This window comes from Haliotis cracherodii, unplaced genomic scaffold, assembly GCF_022045235.1.
Source record: "Haliotis cracherodii isolate W230 unplaced genomic scaffold, xgHalCrac1.p SCAF_7, whole genome shotgun sequence".
Lineage (NCBI taxonomy): Eukaryota > Metazoa > Mollusca > Gastropoda > Lepetellida > Haliotidae > Haliotis > Haliotis cracherodii.
The window spans coordinates 51,485,356-51,492,286 of NW_027266330.1; positions in this window are offsets into that span (position 1 = coordinate 51,485,356).

The following is a 6,931-nucleotide window of genomic DNA, read 5'->3' on the forward strand; positions in this document are numbered from 1 at the left end:
GAGCGAGATGAACTAAAGTCTAAAGTAGATACTGTTGAAATTAGTGTAGAATTCGTCATTTTTAAATTTGATGACTGGTTTGTTAGTAAACAATAGCTATAGAGGGATCTAAGGCGCTTCTGAAGCAAGTCTCAAAGCAACCCAAGATGTTTGCTGATCTGCAAGAACAAAATCTTCAAACCTCTATGGGAGATCTACGCTGTAGATCAATGAAGTTTAATCTCATTTTCACTGGAATCGAAGAAGACACACCACAAGCCCCTGAAGATACTGAACACATACCGAGAAATTATTTTAAGGATGAACTTAAGGTAAATTTCAGAGAGTTCACAGAATAGGACCCAGAGGGAGACCTAGTGGTGGTTCTACCAGACCATTCTACCAGGTCCATTATAGCCAAGTTCAACATTACTGCAGAGAGGCATACAGTGAACAAGGCAGGAGGGAAGTCCAGGGTAGGCCATATCGAATGGTGGAGCAATTCCCTGATGAAGTAAGTGAATACAGGAGAAGTGTCTTATTCCTACTTATGAGGGAAGCCAGAAAAAACAACAAGAAAGCTCAGGTTGTTGTGGACAAACTATATGCGGGCAACGCCCTGTACTTTGTGCCTATCCCTCCTCCATACAGGCCTGCTCCAGAACAACAACCCAGACAAGCAAAGACACCTAGATTCTATCCCTCCTCCATACAGACCTGCTCCAGAACAACAACCCAGACAAGCCAAGACACCTAGATTCTATCCCTCCTCCATACTGACCTGCTCCAGAACAACAACCCAGACAAGCCAAGACACCTAGATTCTATAACTCCTCCATACAGACCTGCTCCAGAACAACAACCCAGACAAGCCACGACAAATAGATTCTATAACTCCTCCATACAGACCTGCTCCAGAACAACAACCCAGACAAGCCACGACACCTAGATTCTATAACTCCTCCATACAGACCTGCTCCAGAACAACAACCCAGACAAGCCACGACACCTAGATTCTATCCCTCCTCCATACAGGCCTGCTCCAGAACAACAACCCAGACAAGCCAAGACACCTAGATTCTATCCCTCCTCCATACACGCCTGCTCCAGAACAACAACCCAGACAAGCCAAGACACCTAGATTCTATCCCTCCTCCATACAGGCCTGCTCCAGAACAACAACCCAGACAAGCCACGACACCTAGATTCTATCCCTCCTCCATACAGACCTGCTCCAGAACAACAACCCAGACAAGCCACGACACCTAGATTCTATCCCTCCTCCATACAGGCCTGCTCCAGAACAACAACCCAGACAAGCCAAGACACCTAGATTCTATCCCTCCTCCATACAGACCTGCTCCAGAACAACAACCCAGACAAGCCAAGACACCTAGATTCAGCTTGGGGGAAGATGGTGCTACTGATTATGATCCCCATCACACAACAGTTAATTTCTGCTCTCCTGCACCAAGTGAGTGAGTGAGTGAGTTGGGTTTAACGCCGCTTTTAAAAGTATTCTAGTTATATCACGGCGTTTCAGCTTAATGTGAGAGGAAAGCCCGAAGTGATGCAGGTCTCTGACGTTTACCACTTCAGTGAAACCCACGAGCACGGGTATGGTGCTGACAAACCTAGAAACATATCGGAGCGAAACGTGATTCGAACCCACAGTTATAAGTTTCTGGCGAACTCTGCGCAGCGAGTCACGGCGTCCACTGGTCCACCCGATCAATCAATCAATCAACTTTATTTCGTAATTCAGGCTACATGGTTCATAGTTCAGAGTGTTGCATCTCACAAGGGAAAATTCCAATATATATAAAATATACAATTTGTATATATGGTATATCCAAAAAAATACAATTTTGTATACATGGATAGATTTTACCATGGCTTCACTCAGTTTCTTCGTACTGGATTCTCAAAATATGTGGTTGATATTGAAAATATTACTGATAATACTGGACAGTATTATTGCATGTGACAAATATACTTTAAAACTATGTTCATTATGACAACTATATTTGGAGTGTTATGAAATAATTGGCATTTATTCATGTTGACAGCATTTTACATAATAAAGAAATAGAAGATTTCAGCAGACCTTTATAACAGTTAGATATATAATACGTTCTCCAACTGTTTACAAATAAGATGATCTATACATACAAGTAGTTCAGAGCAGTTTTAAACAGTGACGGTAAAATAAATTTATCGTGAATAGCGGCAAATATGAATATATACAATTTAATATATATGTTTCTGTTATGTCATGGTATGTTGATTCTGAATCTAAAATATTGCTTGATATTGTTTGCCAAACAGTTGTATGCACTGTCCATCGTGATACTTCTACTTAAGTATATAAAAAAGGATGTTTGTTTAGACATGCGTTCGTTGTAAACAAGGATCAGTGTGACAGGATTGCTAAGTTTGTCATCTGGTATAATAGTTTATCATTTATAGAAGAATTGTGTCTTGAACGCAGCGTGGCCACATATTTACTCTATTCTTTCATGTCATGAGAAAATATATTTCTATATTTCTCGATTTTACACTTTTCCCTTTCCTCTGGACATATAATTATTATTCATTTGTTGTTGCTACTTTTTAATGATAATAAGGATGGTGTAAAAAGAGTGGATAAATAGAATTTAAAGTCATTAGGAGAAGCTCTAGGAAATCTTGCAGGGAAAGCTGCATCTGCACTTCATGGTATATTAAGAAGTATTGTATCCTGGCTCTAGACTTTATTCGCTGAGACTGCTACTTAGCTTAGTCAAAACTATTTATCCAAATCATGAATAAACCTGCCGCAATTCCACCTACTCTAAGTGTTGTTTTCTGATCGATATGTTGTTGATTTTGAGTAACAATATGTGGTGTTTGTTCAATTACTGAACGTGGTTGAGATGTTACTTCTGTGTTTGGCTGAATTACAGCAGATGGCTGTGGTTTGACTATTCCTGTCTCACCCGTGCTTGGGTGAGTTATTAAGACAGTGTTAACATCTGAATTGATACCTAGTGTTTGTTTATCAGTAGTAATGACAATTTTATTAGTATAACGTACCGATTGAGCAATCTTAAGTTCCATGCCAGATAGCAGTTAGACGTTGGGCCAACGTTGGGCTAACGTTATCACTTACGTTGGGCCAACGTTGGCTATCAACGTTGGCCCAAAGTCATTTTGAGCGGCGGCCCAACGTTTGGCCGCCGGTCTAAATGACGTTGGGCCAACGTTGATGGCCAAAGTTGGATTACGTCTGTTTTATTCCTCACTATACCTCCCAGGCAGCCTGAAATGTTTGTACCAATCGAGTTAAGACATCAGGTAACAAGCAATACATTCTGCAAGCTAGATTCACTCTGAACTCTTTCCATGAAAGAACATGCCAATGAAATGCGCTCTCTTCTGGCAGGGTACCTCGGCATACATAGTTTGAAATACGGCCAAGAAAAAATTCAAATTGTTTTAAATTACACGTGCAATTTGGTGCTATAATATTTACTTTCAAAAACCATTTTCAAGACTATGTGCAAATTGTTCACAAATGCTTCAACACTATAACACTATTAAAAGATAAATGATTTTCCCACGAGTTTGCAAATTAAAAACCATCAGACAATAAGCCTGCCACAAATTGAAACGTTTAATTTTTCATGGCCTTACCCCATACATTCAGCATTGAGGAGCAACGCTGAGACAAGCAAAATAGTCCATGCATCGGATGTCCTATGATCAATATACTTGATCTATTAAAAAATATGATGACAGCAACAAAATGACAATAGAATTCTGGTTTCAGTGACCTTTATTTATTTGTTACATGACACGTCAGAGCTTGGGCTAAGTGGTTGAGGAGCCTTTTCAATCCTCAGATGTCAGAAGAACTTATCACAGGGATGATCTTCAACTGTATCCATGGTCTCTCCTTGTGCCTTGGTAACTGAATAAAACAATGACACAATTATAATAAAAATGATAAGGCAAGGGACATATTTTTTACATAAAAAAATTCTCCCAAATAATAATTTGATGTATGAAAAAAGTCTCAGCAGTCCTACCTCCACCCATCCAAGTCATAAAACTGTTAAAAACTGCTAAAACTGGGAAGGTAGCATAGACAGTAATACCATGATGCTCTTGGATCATAGATAGGCAGAAAAGCTATTAACACTAAATGAACAAGGGTAACGACTCATTCATTTTTCAAAGTTCAAAACATAGATAAAGCATAATTATAAAAATCAAACTTTGCACTGCACATCAAGTTATAGGTCTCACAAATGTTAAGAAAATAATTCTAAGTTCAAAACCTGAAACAAATCATATTTTTTTCCGAAAACACACATATCAAAATCAACATTTTCACTGTACCTCTTTTATTTGTATAGAAAGTGTTTCTTAAATTTGGAAAGAATCCATGCAGCAGTTCTCAAGTTAAAGGTCGCACAATGTTGAATTAAAAAAACCCATTCTAAGTTCTATTGTTTAATAAAATACACATATCAAAATAAACCTTTGCTGTGCATCTCCCCATTTTTTAATATAAAAGTGTTCCTTAAATTTGGACAGAATCCATGTTCTTCAGTAGATTTCAAGTTCTCAAGTTATAGGTAGCACAATTGTTGAAGTAAAAAATATTTGAAGTTCAAAACATAACAAAAGCAATATTTTCTAAGAAAATACACTAATCAAAACCAAACTTCGCACTGCACCTCTCCTGTGGGTGTAGAAACTGTACCCATCATTAGAAAGGAATCCATGAAGTAGTGTTCAAGTGATAGGTTGCACAAAGGTTGAAATAAAAAGAAATATTTTAAGTTAAAAACACTTAAAGAATCATATTTTTTCAGAAACAATACATATCAAAATCAAACTTTGCACTGCACTTACACAAAAAAAATTCTTTGGAAGGAAGGACGGACAAATAAACTTTATTACCCGCCCTTTTAGATTGGGGGTATAATTAAATAAGAATCATCTAAATTTTTATTGTTGAAGATGTTTGAATATATTATCGCATCATGCATACCTTTTCTGGCTGTGATGTGATGTAAACGAATATGCTTCAACAATACTGTAAACTCCACCTGAAAGAAAAATAGAATCCTCAAAGTATCACATTCTCAAATAAATCAGTAGAGATAAATCTCATTTACTAACAGTATGATGTGAGTGGTGTTAGTTTTGGCAAATAGTTTTATCAGCCAATAGAAATCAACTGTAATTATTCAAAAGCAATAACTTTACCTTTCTGCTGTACCTCACAAACTTGTGATCAAGTAAAAAATAATGCAAAATAGCATATGTTGGCAAAGTTTCTAAAATCTGATGTGAAAAATAAACAAATAAATGAAAAATATATATTGCCAAATAAAGAGTTCCCATGTTGGAAGCATGAATGTTGAATATGATTATGAATTGACCTTCCAATAACTAAAGAAGTGTTAACACTGGTATTAAATTAAAATCGTGATTTTAGATTCTATTTTATTTTTAAAAATATAAACATTAATATTTTCTATATAAATATGCCAGGATACCTATATAAGTTCTAACATTTACAAAGATAGTAACGTTGGAAAAATTAACAAGATGCGATATCGGAGACAACACCAGATGAAGTTGAAACAGCTCTAAATATTTATTGAAATATATTATTCTCAATCGGAAATGATTTCATGACTATTTCGTACCCAATCTAATCCAATACGTTCCCTTCGTTTTAACCATTACTCCCCCTCTGTATGCACAAATAAAAAAGCGATTATGCCATTATCAATCCCTTTCAAATAACAACAAACACAATGCCACGGCCACTGATTTGTGATCGAAAACTGAACTCGCGATGTTGCCGACAACAGGGAAAAGCTCCGTACACTGATCAGTAGGAGTCTGCATGGTATTATTTTATCATGTACACGGAATGCTTTCAGTTTTAGAAGCCTCGTTCTGAATTGTTCAGTTTAGTTGATCTTTTTGACCGTAAAATTGCACAAGCGAGAACGAAATTGACCTTTTCAGTTGAGTTTGCTTGTTATTTTTAAACTTCCACGAGAATAGAAACAACCAGTATTCATTTACAAATAACACAGTCAGTATTTGTTTAGGTTGTCATGTGGTCGCTCGCTCTCCGGTGACCTCCAACTGTTAGAAACAGCTGAGATCGACACTCCAACTGAACTTACGCGACACGGTGCACATTTCTTTGCACTAACTTGTCCTCACGATTACGACAAACTTTATGATACGGACAAGCGCGACTTTTTTGGGGGTATGCTAGTAATAGTATGCTATATTTGCAAGCAATCAGAGTGACATATATTCCTATTTGGCTTCGGACATGAAGTTTGTGGTGTTTTCAATTTCTGGAAAATAATTACTCGTGTTGATATTTCTGAATGAACAATGGTTGTTTTATTCTCGGGTACTGTTTGTACATCATACAAGACTATAATTAAACAATTAACCCTATATATTCGAGGAAAGCAGTATTCCGATGATCGAGCGTGTGCTTGTGTCTCGTCGTCTGCTCGTTGAGAGGCGCAATAAACGCAGCGCCCTCTCTGTGAAACTGTCAATTACGAGTAGCGCCCCTTGGAAATAATTTACGAAATGCGACCTAACGTTGTAACAACGTTGGGCCAACGTTTAAAATCCGACCGCGACACTGCCAACCATTGCCGACGTTGGGCTAACGTCTGAATGCTATCTGGGATGTTACTCGGTGTCATATACAGACCTGTCCCAAAAACATAGTCTACTTTACCACCAGCATATTGTAGAGCATCTTGATATGGGTTGTTGGCCGAAGGTGGATCAACAGGTGACGAAATAGCATCCTCTACGTTTCAGCAAACTCCTTTTGTGCAACAAATGCTGCGAATCCACCAATGATGTTTGTACGTGTTTGCGCCTGAGTCCCAACAACAGCCCATACATA